The following is a 16,315-nucleotide window of genomic DNA, read 5'->3' as shown; positions in this document are numbered from 1 at the left end:
TCCCAGTGTCCTCAGAACACTCATTCAGAGCTGCCTGAACACACTGCTCCCGAAGGCAGCACCTAAGACCCTAAATGAAGCGCTTTACCAGCTTCAGAGTTTGAATTGGTCAATTGGCGTGATGGGTAGACGTGTCACGTGCACTCACAGTAAATCCTGATGGTCCACTGTTAACTTTTACTTTAGACATAAATTATAACCAAATCCAAGAAAATGCAGGTAGTGGGAAAGATACAGTTTATTTTCTAGAATAATTTGGAATATTTATTAGTTAATCAACAGGAAAAAGTCAAGAACACTTCTGAGCTCTCTTTGCAGAAATACATGAGTTCCTTCAAGATCTTTCTGGAATAAAGTGATGAGAGGATCCTGAGCAAAGCATTGCTCTGTCCCCTCACCCCTACCCCACCAGGCTTGAGGAACTCACCTCCCTTCCTGTTGGTACACTGAACTCAAATTTCAAGCCAGGCATCAATGGCTCATGCCTATAATCTTAGCTACTCAGGAGGCAGAGATCAGGAGGATTGCAGTTCGAGGCCAGTCCAGACAAAAAGTGAAAGCCTAACTCAAAAGTACCCAACATATAAAGAAAGGACTGGTAGAGTGGCTCAAGTGGTACAGTGCCTGCCTAGAAAACGCGAGGTCCTGAATTCAAACTCCGGCATCATCAAAAAAAAAATCTCTAGCGAATTGTCAATTGGTTGATTAACCTGCAACACCTCAGATCTCTGGGGAAGAAACATACAGGGAAAAGAAGCAGGAAGCCTTTCACCTCCCCATGTCAAACTGACACTGGCCACTCCCAACAGACCTATGCACACAATCCTACAGTAGCTCTCGTATCAAAACAGTGGACCTTCCTCCTGTCTTCTGCCTCACTCACCCCTATGTCATAGCACCTGGGCTTTGGACAAGGTTGTCTGTCTAGGCTTCTAGTCTCAGAGGGCCTGACGGGTCCTGTCCAATCAGAGAACCCCTGTTCCCTTTGTGGCAGGTTTGGTTCAGGAAGGGCTTCTGCAGAGAACATGGCCCAGGCAGAGGAAAACACAGGGCCTTGGTCAGAAGCAGCCCTGCTCTGGCTGAAGACAGCATGTAGAAAAAGCCAACACAGAGCAGAACTAAAGCAAGAGAAACTAAAGAGCACAGAGCAAACCAGAACTGTAATCAAGCCACACCTGAAGCCCACCAAGCTTGTGTCACAAAACCCAGTGAGTCCTTTTGAATGTTCCTGTAATCTGCAACCAGAAACTCCCTAATTAAAAAATATCCTCTGAGTTACTAAATAACAGAAGCTATCAACATCTCCATGGAGCAAGTTTTAGAAATCCTGACTTTGAAAGGTGCTATTCTCGGAAATGACCAAATCACCTACACAGACTGTACATTTTCATGGGGCAATGACACTTCTAATAAGTCACACATCATTTCCTGCTCACTTCTAAGAGGATTTGAGTCAGCTTGCAATAAAAGTGAGATAATTAAAATAAGAATGAATTATTCAGGGGAAAAGATGGATATATCAAGAAACCTCAGAGAAGTGCAGTTGTTATACTGGAACATACTATTTAGCTCAGAGCATCCTGTCAGCCAAGGTAAAAATTATTCTTACTATTAGAAAAAGGAAACGATCCATGTTTGAGATATGACACTTCTTCCTAGCAGTAAATTATCTCTAGAGTAGATGAAGTCAGCATGGAAAGCTTAGACCCCTGACCGATGACATTAGCTGAGCCACTTCAGCTTATCTGTATTTTAGAGCGACACCAAAGGTGTCAACATTAATCTCAGTCCTGGCAGTGTTTGAATGTCACCACATTCTGGCAGAGAAATGTTAACATCAGCACTTACAAGAAAGTATAATGGGTAGCAATGAATTTTTTCAAAGGAAATATACTGATACCAGCCCCGCACAGCTGCAGCCAATAGTGGCAGAAGGATACACTGAGGGCATGAGCTCTGCAACCCCTCTGCTCCCTGAGGACAGGGCAGAAAGATAGAGACGCAGAGGAATGGAAAAGGGGAGCTCACAGAGGGGTTGCTAAGCTGCTAGCCCCTTTCAGGAGCAAGTGTGTTTTACTGGTGTGTGCTGGCAAGGGGCTCCAGAGAAGAAAAAAAAAGTTGTGCCTACCTTAAAAGGTAAGAGGGAGGACTAGGGGTATGGCTCAAGTGGTAGCAGAGCTCTGAGTTCAAATCCCAGTACCACCAAAAAAAAAAAAAAGGTAAAAGGGAGATCTGCACACACAATTGAGAATAGCAGGGTGTTGCTGGGTGCCATAGCTACTCTTAATTGATCACAGCACTCACAAGGTAAAGACAGCAGTACTATTTTCCCATCACACAGATGAGGAACACGCTGATTGCCCATTTGCCTGAGGCCTCATGGTTAATCAGTGAAGCTAGGTGCCTGGGCCAAGGTGGCCTGGCTCCAAAGCCAAGTGTTCACCCCTGTGACCACACGTTTCTCATGCACCCCTCCAACTGGGCCATGCCAGCCCCTTCACCCTGGCTTAGGCTGTGCCTTTCACCATTGGCACATTGCACACTAGTGCAAGACAGTGAGCGGCCCCAGGCAGCCTTCAACCCTTGGGCAATGTGAGCCAGCGAGGAATGCTGAGCCTCTGTGCCCTCTGCAATAGTTCCGACAGGCGTTCAGAATGTGGTAGCCCCGGGTCCTGGTGGAATGGGACCCCCACCCACAGAGGGAAATGCCACTCCTTCTCTATCTCACTCTCCCCTCTCCTGCAATCTCCCTCCCCACCCCCAATAAACCACTTGCAGCAAGCCCTTGCCTTGGGCTCTGCTAGAAAAGCAACTTAAACCAAGAGGAGGTATCAGGGTGACAGGACATTGTCCTACCAGGTTCATACCTTCCCTGGTAAAGCTCTTGACCACTTCCTGCTCTGGAAGGAGAAACCCCAGCTGAGGAAGAAGAGTTTTCCAGGGAAAAGGGTGGCTCAGCGCTCAGTCAAAGGCACACTACTTCAGTGAACAAACACATCTGCTATGCTGTATATTTCCCAGGGATGGCATGTCATCTGAAAGTGAGTCATGGCAGGAATCACCAGACCTGGAGTGGCTGCAAGATGTGTGGGGCACTAGATCCACTCTTTCTCATGGGCAGTTGTCCAAGGCTGATGAAATGGATCTGAGAAGTGCCTCCAGCTGGCTTGTAAATAGAGCCCAGGACCCTGGCTTTAGACAGAAAAAAGGGACACCTTGAGTCCCTTTTTTCTGTGGTATTGGGGTTTAAATTCAGGATCTACACCTTGAACACCCCACAAGCCTTTTCATGACGGATTTTTTTGAGATAGGATCTCAAGAACTCTTTGCCTGGGGCTGGCTTCAAACCCAATCCTCCTGGTCTCTGCCTCCTGAGTAGCTAGGATTGTTTTTGATCTTGGTTTTTTGGTTTTCCTTTTTTTTTTTTTTTTTTTTTTTTAGCAGCTGTTTGCAAAGCCAAGGTATGGCTGAGAAAGCCAAGCATGATAGCTGACCATATCTGTGGTTGGTACAGAAGCAGGGGTCTGCCTGGGCCAGCAGCTGACTGTACTGCAACAGGTGAAGGGCTCCCCAGAGCAAGGAAGGAGGCCAAGGAGGTTATCCGTTCTCTACCCAGTACTCTTACCTCAGTAAGACTTTATCCAGAAAATAAAACGCCATTAGAGAATTCTACTTCAGAAGCTGTTCCAGGAGAAAGTTCTCTAGCAGGGCAAGGCAGGGTTCCTCAGACCCAAGAGGGCAAGACGCTCCCATCCACATAGCTGCTTCTGAACTGCTTAGAGAGGCTAGATCCAGACCAGGGCCCCCGGTCCTGAGGAGAGGGCACTGCCACCCAGGCTGGGTGTCTGTGAACTTAGAGGAGAGCCCAGTGGCCCTGAAACTCAGCCCTCTAAGGAGGAGGCACTGGGTGCTGGTATCTTGAAGGGGCATAAAACTGGCTTTGCAAGCGTGGGACAAACACAGGATTCTAAAGGCTCCAGCTGCCTTCATGGGAGGCACCACAGCCAGAGTGAAGAGCTGCTGTTAGGCCGATTAATGATCACAGGAACCACCAGCGCCCAGTGAAGGTGGGAGCAAGTCCTTTCTGCCTCCCAGAGCCTGCGGCTTCTATCTAGCACCTCCTACTGGCACAGCATAACTAGAGAAGCAGAAACAAAGTTAGAGAAGACGAGGCCTCAGCTCAGCATCCCAGAGCAGCAAAAGACAGGACCAGGTAGCTTGCCGCCAGGAGACCTGTCCAGCACTCAATGAGACTTTCAGCTTCTCAATACTAACAATATGATTTTCAGATCTTGCCTTTGCCTGGAACTTAGTAAAAGGAAAAAAAAAAAAAATATATATATATATACACACACATATATATATATATAAGATATTGCCAGGAGTGGTGGCACACTCCTGAAATCCCAGCCCTTGGGAGTCTGAGGCAGGAGGATCGTGGGTTCGCGGCCTGCCTGAGCTACATAGTGAGACTCTGCCTCAAAAACGAAAAAAAAAAATGAAATATGGAGGAAGGCATGGTGGAGCAGTAGTGTTGTATTGTCTTGGCCAAAAGTGTCCTCTGTGAACAAGGCAGGCTTTGGATAAAACCAGGAGACAGGAAGGGCTGCACCTGCTGTAGTACCAGTGAAGCAGAGGAGTGTGCTGGAGAGCAGTGCTGTGCTAGCCATGTGTAGTGTCTGGGGCGTACATGACAGTCAAAGGGGACAGAGAGTGGCAGAAGGAAAGGGAAAGGGAATAATGGGGTACATTGTGGGCACAGGCAGATTCTGTTTTTATTTCATTTTGAAGAAAAAGCAGCCATGGTAAACTAACTCCAGGTCTGGTCTCCACATCTCCTCTGCACCCCAGCGAGAAGGAGGAAACAGCTGATGAGGCCACACTTGGAATTCATCAGATCCCTATGCAGCCCCTCCCAGGGCAAAAACCAGTCAACTTGGGCCCACTCCCCATCCCACCCACCTCCTGTCCCCAGACAAAGCAGTCCACGCAGGCCAGCAAGGGCAAAACATGCAAAGGTCTTTGGAGAGATTTCTGTGCAAAGGTGCAGGGCGTGTGGATATAGACGACTGGCATTGACTAATCCAGAGGACAGGTGCTCAAAGACCCCGGATGGTCGAGGTGTTGAGAAAAGGCACTCAGCACTGAGAATCGGTCTCTGTAAGAAGATACTCCCCACAGACAACGCCTGAGAGGAAGACCACCTTTAAAAACCTCAGTGGAAGGAGGGCCTCCCCTCCACCTCCCAGCCATCTCTCCAGAAGGTTCTCGGCTACATCAGCCCCTGCCTCATCATAGTCACACAGGAAGGCATGCATGTGGCCTCTGGGGTGGGAATCCTGCGTGGCCGTTTCCCATCAAGTGATGATAAAGAGGACATTTAGTTCTGGAGAGGAAAATAGACCACATGGTGGGGTGTGAGTACAAGCACGCCCCTGGGGCAAATGCATTATGCACCTTCTAAAAAGCTGCCTGACTCCAAACGCTACAATTACAGCTCTCACCACTTTCTGTTTGCTATTGTGGCGTTTAACTTTGGCCACATGCTTCTGTGCAGGGTGGATGTTTTTCAAGTTCAAAGTGAAAATCGTGCCTTTCATCTTTCCCATATGGACTTTTTCTAACGTTATGCTGGCATCCGTGTGCATAACACGAGTGCTGTCTCCCTGCCCCCTTAACTGTTCCACTGCCACTCAAGCCAACTGAGCAAATCCCAGTGCTGTGCAGCCGCTTTTATTAGCTTTGGGGAAGAGGTAATTACAACGTGATAATAGTCCTTTAGGAAGTCAGAGACTTCTAGACTATCTTTCCTTCTCTGCGGCTACACAGATGGCCAAGGAACGAGGGGACTGGTGAGCCCCTCCCCCATAGTATGCAAGCTTTTTGTATTCAAAGGGATGCTTTTGCAACAGAAGTTGTCCTTAGCTTTCACCAGATTCGCAGATAAATTATTCACCTCCAAAAGGTTAAGAGGAAGCAGGGTCTAGTGGTAGAGGCCTGTAATCCCGGCACTTAGGAGGATGAGGCAGGAGGATTTCAAGATCAAGGCCAGCCTGGGCTACATAACAAGACCCCATCTTGAAAGAAGCGGAAGGAAGGAAGGAAGGAAGGGAGGAGCTCAAGACCCTGATCCTATCTAAAATCCATTGTATGGATGAATGGAAGAAAATGAGAGTGAAGTGTGGTCCTGTGTGGACTATCTTGTCCATTCAATTCCTGATCCCCAGCCCCTCACCCCTTTGCCTTGCTCCGCCCCCCACCACACACTTTCTTTGCCCCTTTGATCATTAATAGTTGGGTGTGATTTTTCTGGTCACTAAGTTTGGGGTTAGGCCTGTCCCTTTCCTACCACACACAAGCAAACTACGGCTGCTGGACCCCATGTTCTCAAAGAGTGATGTTGGGGCAAATAACTGCCTCGTTCACCACAGTCCCCAAGACTTGTGCAAAGGCCGGGGGAGGAGTTCTCAGAGAAAGACAGTGACTCCTACAGTTAGATGGAGAGAGGGGGAGAAGGCCCTGGAGGCCACCCTTATGGGGAAGAGCGTGAGGAAAAGGGCTCCAGTCTTCTGGACACCTCCCCGCTGGGGCTGAGCATCCTGGGGGCAGTCCCGGAAGCCAGCCCAGTGCCTGACATTTCTACACACATAGGCTTCTGAGGCCACTGGGAAAACACCGTGGAGTCCGCGTTACGTGCCAGGCGACAAGCATCCGGGAGTGAAAGATGGGATACAAACACAATTGGAAGTTTCGGGACCACCCAGCAAGAGTTGGCTCCGGAGCAGGATGGGGTGACGGCGATGCACAGCCGAGGGGCACGGTCTGTGGGAGTCTGTGGGAACCACCCTACCTTGAGTGTTGAACATGGCCCCTGGAGGCCTGCAGCTCAGAAATCCTGAAGCGACCCGGGAACACAGATGGCAGCAGTGCTCACAGTGGGCCACCACACCATACTGTGAGCGTGGGAGCTGCCCAGACAATGCGACCCTACACACCTGTCCCTCCCAAATCCACTCCTGAGGCACAGCTCCACTCCAGCCTCAGAATTCAGCCTGTTGAAGGCCATTACATTGAAACCTAGAGACACCCAAACAAAGGATGTGGACAATCAACCTGCACGCCTAACTGTAAGAACAGTGTGAACTAAAACAATACCAACAGCTGGGAAAACATTTTAGAAATCACTTAACATCCAGTACTAATGAGGATATGAGCAAATGGACATCTCACCATTGCTAGGAGGGGTATGAATCTTTACAGTCTTTTGTAAATTAATTTGACAATACCCATTAAAGTTAGAAATGCACAGTACCTTTGGTTCAGGAGTCCCACTTTGGGGAATTTCTCCTATAGGATTAAAAGTACCAGCATTGTTTTATAATAGAAGAGGAAAACAAAACTGGTAACATCCAAAATATCCACCATTGAGGGGTAGCTGACTAAATTATCAAGGAATATTAGGCAGTTGAGAAAAATAATAGGTTACATTTATACATGATTATCTACAAATATATCAATGATATATTGTTTAGAGCTAAGAGATAAAAGAAAATTGTAGAGATATGTATTGAGATGTTTATTTTTATACTTTTTTTTTCTTTTCTGCAGTGCTGGGGATTGAACTCAAGGTCTTGCACATGCAAGGCAAGCACTCAACCACTGAACTATACCCCTAGCTCAGAAGTTTATTTTTAAACAAAAATACAAAAAGAAAAATCACCCACATGCATTTATACAGATACACACATTTGAACAGAGAAAGTTGTGAAAGCTATGAGTCAAACTGTATGGATTATATGTTCAAGAGTGTAATTAGAGATAAAAACTAGATTCTTATTTTTCTTAAAACTGCACATGTGACAGGGGGCATGCTTTTTTCTGTAATTAAAAAAAAAAAGAAGTGTAGTAAACAGTTTAGCTTTCGACGTGGCCTATTTGGGAATGATGGCCCTGTGGGATTAGTGGAACATAGCCCTGTCATTCGAGAGGACACAATGGGACATTTGAAAAGAATGAAACAGAGCAATCCATGCTACAGTGAGCCTCACCCCAGATGAGAGACGTAGGGTGGAAAGTAGATGCCATAACTGTGTATACAGTTCAAATAAAAACGTCCTCTGTGTTCAAATAAAAACAAGATATGTGCATATGTCTGTGAATACACATGAAAAGAAAGTGCCGGAAGGAGGGGGAGACTTCTATCTCTAGGGACAGGGCTAGGATGGAACTCCCACACCCTCCTGTCCTATCTGCACTTTGGAAACAGTAGATCAGAGCTGATGTGTGGTTCAAGTGGTAGGGTGCTTACGTGGCAATCCTAAAACCCTGGGTTCAAACTCAGTGCTGCCAAAAAAAAAAAAAGAGTAGATTAGTTTATGAATAAGTAACACAAATTGTTTTAGAAAAAGTCATGTGAACCTTTTAGTTTCTTTGTTTGGGTTTTTTTTAAATCTGTCATATTGACAGATAGCATTGAATTGTGAGTACACTCTCCAACCAGGGGTTCTAAACCCATGCCAGTCCTGCTCTGGCATACCAGGGCAAGAGAATTTTCTGTATGAAATATATATGTGCATGTATATATATAATGTAATATGTCTTGCAAGCAGTCATTCAGTCTTTTTGGGGGGTCCGTCTTTGGCTGAATGGCCAATGTGCCTTACCATAAACACTCAGCAAAACTAAGCAAATAAGGCGTTGTACTGTCTCTGCCTGAAGCCATTGTATCAGCAGGTGTGAGGAGACCCAGCCCACAAACGAGCCTCCTCCACGGAGTGTAGCTCAGCGCTAGGTTAAGTCCCAGCCTGGAGTGAGTTGAAAATGTGTCTTCATCATGGGGTTTCCTCCCAAGTTGCCTGGATCCAAGGGCGCAGTCTCAGTCCCCCCAGATCACGCAATTGGGGGTGGGGTGTGGTGCGGGAAGGAGCAGCCCTGCCCCCAAACTCCTACACTAAGCCCACCCCAGACAGCAAAACCTGGTGCGTACAATATGGATGACTACTGTTCACTTTAGTATATGGCCAGAAAATTTCCCTCCCAATTCAGGTTTTTAAAAAAATAAAATAAAAGCTTTGCAGCATTTTTAAAGCAGTTTGAACAGAAATTTTTCTTTTTTTCCCCTGTGGTATTAAAAGCAGTTTTTAAACATAGCAATCATTGGAAAGAAACCTTTCTACAGGAAAGAACTCTCAATTTGGTGACAGAGATCAATGGGGAAATGACAAAAAACATTGGTTCCACGCTGGAGGCCTTATGATTGCATGTGTCAGTAAGACAAGACGGTGACAGGAATGGCACCAGTGAGCACAGTGTGGGTTGTGCACGCACCTTCTCACCTCATCTGTACACTAACCCTCTGAAATGGGTACCAGTGCCCTGTTTTAGAGATGGGAAAACTGAGACAAGGTGCAACAAAGTCTGCTAGAAGTCACACAACTAAGAAGTGTATCCAGTTCTTCCAGAGCTCCAGGGCAAATCCACCCTGTCACATGGACTTCTTTCCTGCCACATTCCTGCTCACAAGCCTGGAAGACAAGAATGTTGGTTGATACATCCATCACATTCCCCTGTGTGGGGGTGTGGAGCAATCCATCCTACAACTCTCACCAAGCCCCGCTCCCTCCTGCCAGAGCTGACTGGAGAGGGGCTGCAGCCAATCCAGAGCTCAGCAATGACCTTGGCACTGGGCTGGCAGGACAAGGAGGGGGGGTGGGCGGGCACAGAATCTGGGAGCAGCAGAGACTCTGAAGCAGGGAAGAAGGGCTCAGGCGGGACCCAGGGGGACAGCCCATGGGACAGCCCAACCCACCAATGCCAAAGCAGGGGGGGTGACCAGCCCACAGGACCCAGCTCCTGAGGCCTCACAGATGCCCTTGCTGTCCTAAGCTGGCACTAGGTGACTGGTGACTGTGACAACTGCTACCTCTCCCCTCTACCCCGACAGCCATGGCTTCCTCTCTTATTGTACAATCATAGGCAAAGGGCCCAATCGATGAACTCCACTTCCTGGTCATTCTGGCATTTGAACAGATGGCCAGTTCCTTATGCTTCTGTACAATTCAGAGGAAGTTCCTGCTTCTGACAATTCTAGAAGTTGTCGGGGCTCCCCTGGTATTCCACCCTGTATCCACTGGAGCTTGAGTGGGGCTGTACATCCAAGATGGCTTCACAACCCACAGAGCAGGCAGTAGAGCAGGGGACCCCTAGCTCTACTTCATGAGCCATTCATTATTTTTTACATAGTGGGTGGATCCCAAGGAGGTGGATGCAAAAGCAGCAAGACCTCAAAAGGCCTTCCAATACATGCTATGTCATAGTGGGTTACACAGTGAGTTTGAGGTCAGCCAGACCTATGTTGTGAGACCGTGTCTCAAAAAAAAAAAAAAAACAGCCCTGACTTAAGGGGATTCCACTTTTTTTTTTTTTTTTGCAGGACCTGGGCTTGAACTCAGGGCCTACACCTTGAGCACTCCACCAGCCCTTTTTGTGTCAGCTATTTTTGAGATAGGGTCTCATGAACTTATTTCCCTGGGCTGCCTTCAAACCCCGATCCTCCTGATCTCTGCCTCCTGAATAGCTAGGATTACACGTGTGAGCCACTGGCGCCCAGATTAAATTCCACTTCTTGATAGGAAAAGTAACATGACCCACAGGAGTGACTGGCAGACAATCTATTACAAAATTTAAGTGAAAGTGATTAAATCTTACTAGCTACATTGTACCTTCCTGTCCTCCGTTTCTCCTGTTCCTCCCTAAAATGCGGCTGTGATGACTGGAACTTCAGCACTCATCTTGCATCCATGAGACAATCTGGAAGCTGAGGATAGTAGAGAAGAAAAGAAAAGGAGCCTAGGTTCCTGGTGAGATAGCAAAGACCACTTCCAGCATGTTTACACATTAGAAAAAATGCAGACCTCTACCCTACTTGCACAAAGTTTCTGTGGTATTTTGGGCTCCAGCCCAAATGTGAACAGAAGGAACTACATTATAACATCTCTTGTTTTAACATCTATATAACAGCACACGTCCTGATTAATCGTTAACCTCTATCAGAGCCGTATAAATATACTAAAGTCAATTCAAGTTAAAGGGTTAACGACGAGCACCTGTGGGCTCTGAGGTACTGGGAGTCAAAGTTCTGAGGCTTATGAGAAAATGTTGAGGCCCCTGCATAAATTCATACAAACACTGCTACAGAAAAACCCCTAGTGCCTTCCAAGCACAATGGAGTGGGAGTGCCTGTTCCCAACACCTTGCCATTTAGGAAGAAATAGCATTCCAAGTTCAAAGGAGGTCACCACACCCACCTTCCCATCTCCCATCCTCCTCTTCCCCATTCAGTCAACAACCCCTTCAACCGCTGAACTCTATTGCATGCTGGACTCACACAAAAGTAACCCTCTTTTCCTCCTCCTTCCAAATTTTTTAAACCACTATGCAAACTGGACAAGTTTCTAAACAAAAAATAGGATGTGTTTTCACAGATGTGCACAGGAGGAGCCCGAACTGGCAGATTGAGAATGGGAAACAGGGCTGGGTGTTGCAGGTGGGCTCACAGGTGTGAGTGGAGCCCCACTCCAAGTGCAAGAACTGGGAAGGAGCAGCAGCCTAGCCTACCCCATGTCTTTGGAATAGCAGCTGCACCGGCCACGAGATTATGTCACTCATTTTCGTGTATTTGGCAAAACTGCACGTATTTCAAGTTACTGAAATATTTTATAGTCCCATCTATTTTCAACTAGTTGTTAGCTATCTAAAACAAATAGACCCCTTCTTGAATATATTTAAATATAATTAGAGTAGTAGTGCACAGTACTGAGGCTTAGAGTGAAGAAAGTGTTTACTGTACGTTTTGCAACACTTGGGTATAATTTTTTTTTAACACGAATGCTTTTCTAGACATTCCTCTTTGGATGTTCTTCAACAAAAACGGGCACCTTGCAACTGATCTAAACCAATTAAACGTTTGCATCTTCTCATTCCGTCACATGTCAAAAGAGAAAAAAAGAAAGAAAAGAAAACTTGTTGCCAGCGGGCTGCAACATTTCTATTCTACCAGGAAGGAGAGCCTCAATTAAAGCACCAGCCGTAACCAAAGGATCCGAACCCAGTGACCTCTGCCCAAGTTCGCGCCCTCCCCGCGGGTGTCGGTCACCCACTGACCACCGAGCCGCTTTCACGCGTGTTCTTTTAACTCCCCTCGACTTTGCTTCTGTCCTTTCTAGTCTTTGTTTTCCGTTTGCAATCTCTCTGACTCAGTGCAAGCTCACTGACTTTCTCTTACAGTTTCCTGCGGGTGGCGGCTGTTTGTCCCCGCGCGGCTCACTTCCCCATGCGGTGACTCCAAACCCGGGGGCCCGCGGCCCGGGCTGTGCGCCAGCCAAAGTCCACAGGGAATCTCGGCGCTGGGCTCTAGGGAAGGCGCCGCTCTCCCACCGCTCCTTCTCGCGCGTCTGGTTCTCAGGACATTTCTACCGTCACGCGGCGAGGACACTTGGTAGAAGAAGGTCCTTTCCGCGATCGCCCGGCCGAGGCTCTTGGAGACGCGGCTGTGCTACCGGGACAGCGGCGATCGGGAGCGCGCGCAGCTCCCGCTTCAGCCCAGCTTGCTCCCTGACTGCTTCAGCCCTGCCCCGGGACCCTGACCCCGACCCTGGAGTGACTGGGACGCGGCCCCCCGGGATCCGCCGCGCGCTCACCTGGTCCTCCACGGATGCGGGCGAGTGCTCAGCTCCAGCGCACTGGGACCCGGGCGCGGGCTCAACTGATCCCCCGTGGATGTGGACGGACGGTCACTCAAACCATACTGGGACCCAGGCGCAAGCTCATCTGGTCCCCCTCCTGCCCTGCTGCAGCCTTGAGTCCCGGACTGGGCGGTCAGCAGGGCGTCCCAGCCAAGTTACCCGAAAGAGAGGGGTACTGGGAATATATGTACCCAGTTCCGCGGGTCCTGTGCGTCCCGAGCGGCTCCTAGAGCCCAGGGTCCCCCCACCACTGAGCCAGGTCTCCTCGCGCTCATCCCCTGCTTCCCTTTGCCTAGGGAATTGGCCGCCCGGCGTCCGGATCCACGCGAAACAAAAACTACTTTTCCCCCTGCTGGTGACTGTGGGGAACTGCAAGTGAGGGGACAAACCTTCCTAAGCGCCACATTAAGAGAGGGCAGCTCATTTTTAGGCTTCAGACACGCAAGAATGGGAAAATTTAAGAGCTCCCACTCTACCGATTTTTTTCTCGTTTCTTTTTTTTCCTGATTATCATGGAAAATTGCAAACATAAAAGTAGACAAGAGTATAGTGAGGATCCAGCATTGGACTAATGTGGACTTATCTTTCTGCAGATAACAACCAGGAGATATGAGCCAAAGCTTTTTCAAAAAAATTATTTGAAGGCCATTGGAACTGAAGTGAAAACAACCCTTAAGAGATGAAATCAGGGCCGGAGGCGTAGCTCAAGGAAGTTAACAGACCTGTGAATGTGCGGCTTTTCACCTGAGGGCAACCCCCAATTCAGGCGCAGCTCCCACTTCAGGGAACCAGAGCCTAATTGGCTTGAAGAGAACAGAAAACAGTGTTTTGAGGCTCAGAACTGAAGAGTTGGGGCGGGTGGGCGGGGGCTTGAAGAGAACAGAAAACAGTGTTTTGAGGCTCAGAACTGAAGAGTTGGGGCGGGTGGGCGGGGAGGAGTTAATCCTGAAGGGAAGGGATCTATAGAAAGGATGACCTCAAAATTAGTGTTGTATTCTTTTTCTGTTACAACAAATGTATTAAAGCAATACTCATGTATTAGCCTACCATCTGGAGGTTAGGAGTCATGTATCTTCCTGAGCAAAATCAAGCGAGGCTGCATGGAGGAGGAGGCCACAAGACAGACCACACTGTTTTCCCTTGGAAAACAGCCACACCAGTACATTTAGGGATTGTCCATTATCTTCCATGGTTACCTTGTCTATGACTACTTTTGCAGAACAGAGTAGATGTGGCAGACATAGAGTCTGAAAGGCCTAAAATACTTACTATCTGACCCTCCCAGGAAAAGCTTGTTAACCCCCATTTAGACTTTCTCAATTTAACTGGTATTTCTCAAAAACTATACCCAACCATTCCAGGATACACATTCTTTTCCATTATCATGGGACATTCTCCAAACAGACCATAAGTTTGGCTATACCAGAGCCCTTGACTTATCATGGGATTTGATATGGACAAATCCATCATAAATTGTGAATATCATAAATTGGAAATGCATTTACGCTACCAAACATCAGAGGTTAACAACACTGTACACTATAGTGTCAGTTTTTTATCCTTGTGATTGACTGGCTGACTGGGAACTGTGGCTCCCAACACCGTGACAGTATAAAACACAGATGGCCTGAATTTCCCCACATGCTGAATTTTACACCTCCAAAAAAAAGTATATTATAGCTGGCCATGTGGTACACACCTATAATCTCAGTACTCAGGAGGCTGAGGCAGGCAAATGGTAAATTTGAGGCCAGCCTGGGCTATGAAGTAGAACTCTATCTCAAAACAACAACTACAGAAAAGCATATTAGGAAGGAAGAAAGGAAGGAAGGAAGGAAGGAAGGAAGGAAGGAAGGAAGGAAGGAAGGAAGGAAGGAAGGAAGGAAGGAAGGAGGGAGGGAGGGAGAAAAGGAGGGAGGGAAAGAGGGAAGAAAGGGAAGGAGGGAAGGAAGACAGGCAGGCTTAAAATCAGTGACTAAAGTTCACCTTACAAGGCTAGAAGAGTGGAGTAAATCAAACACAAAAAAAGTGAAGTAAAACAACAATAAAGATCAGCCGATATCAATGGGATTCACTAAGATTCTTGAATCTGTAGGTTTACGTCTTTCACCAAACTTTGGAAGTTTTCAGTCATTCTTTCAAATCATTTTTTAGCACCTTAATCTTTCTCCTCTTTGTTACTCTGAGGACATGCATATGCTACCTGTGGGTATTTTCCCACAGGTCCCTGAAGATGTGTTCATTATTTATCACTTTTTTCTCTCCGTTGCTCAGATTAGACGATTTCTATTGATCCTATCTTTAAGTTCACACTCTTTCCTCAGTTGTCTCTAATCTGTTCCTAAGTGTATTCAATGTTGGGGGATTTGGGGAGGGAGAGGCTTGGGAGGATACTGGGGTTTGAACTCAGGATTTGCACTTGCTAGGCAGGTGCTCTAACACTTGCACCATCCTATGCATTTTTATTTGCTATTTTATTTTTCTGTTCTCAGACTTCCATTTGCTTTTCCTTTACATCTTTCTTTTCTTTGCTGACACTTTCTGTCTTTCCAGCCATTTCAACAGTGTGTATGATTGCTTGTTGGAGCATCCATACAATACCTGCATTGTGGAGAGCAGAGTATAAGAAGCCTATGAGAACTTGACACGAGCACAGCTACATCAAAAAATCTGCAGGCTACAATTGGCACAGCCCCCAGCCACAGAAGGGGGCGAGGGCAAAATGCAGCACAACTGCTTTTCCTAAGATGTTTACATCCAGAGAGAAGCGATCACAGGTTCCCTCTGTTCCCAGTAACTACAATGTCACAACCTCTGAGAACTGTTGCTCTACTTCCTGATTTGCCACCATATATAATAAACTTGCTGGAGGTGGATGAGGCTGTTGTGTGTCTTCATCAGAGTGCCCAACCCACCTGACCTCAGCTTTCTGCGTGTTTGTCTTCTGTCTTTTGTCTTTTTTCAATCTCCCATAGCTCCCAGTTAGGTTTCTAGGATGAGCTTGCACAGGCTTCAAGACTGCATTAAGTCTTCTTTTGTGGAAAAAAAAAAACTTTCATTGCTGTTGCAAAAAACTTCTGTATGAAGTAGAAATTGATTTGAATAATATTAGTAAGAAATGTGTTCTAGAAAGTGCAGGTGGCTGGTTGTAAAATTCTGGCAGCAATTTAACAGAACAGTCCCAGATGGTTAGGCTGAGACCAGCACTGATGAGAAGGAGAGCCTTATCTTTGGGGAATTTTGAGTGAAGCTTGCAGAAATATTATCTTCTGAACAAACCAAATTGAATTGTCTTTTCAAGTGTGGTAGACTTTCATGTAGAAAAGGGAATTTCTATGCTGCATCAGGCCTTTGCCAGATAATCCCAACATCTGTGTCAGTCTTGGTACTGTTGCCTAATGATTTTTTTTCCCCCCATGGGAGTTGAGACTCTACTGATTTTTCACATGCTGTGTAGCTTTGGATTGTGTCCTGGATATTTTATTATATAATGTGAAGTTAGGTCTTGTTTAACCCCTTGGTTTTTGTTTGTTTGGTTTTTTTTTGTTGTTGTTCTTTGGGTTGTTTTTTTT

General features: G+C 46.9%; 1 long non-coding RNA gene across 1 annotated transcript in view; it reads right to left on the bottom strand.

The window, feature by feature from the left end:
* LOC109702668 (uncharacterized) overlaps window positions 1–13,055 on the bottom strand; it is a 72,485-nt gene extending 59,430 nt beyond the window's left edge. The window contains exon 1 of the long non-coding RNA XR_012447063.1: window positions 12,699–13,055. This is a non-coding gene — a long non-coding RNA (uncharacterized lncRNA). The remainder of the gene's footprint in view (window positions 1–12,698) is intronic.
* Window positions 13,056–16,315: the final 3,260 nt, after the last annotated feature.

Source organism: Castor canadensis, chromosome 4 (assembly GCF_047511655.1).
Source record: "Castor canadensis chromosome 4, mCasCan1.hap1v2, whole genome shotgun sequence".
Lineage (NCBI taxonomy): Eukaryota > Metazoa > Chordata > Mammalia > Rodentia > Castoridae > Castor > Castor canadensis.
The sequence above is the reverse complement of the archived record's forward strand: the minus strand, read 5'-3'. Positions and strand labels throughout refer to the sequence as shown.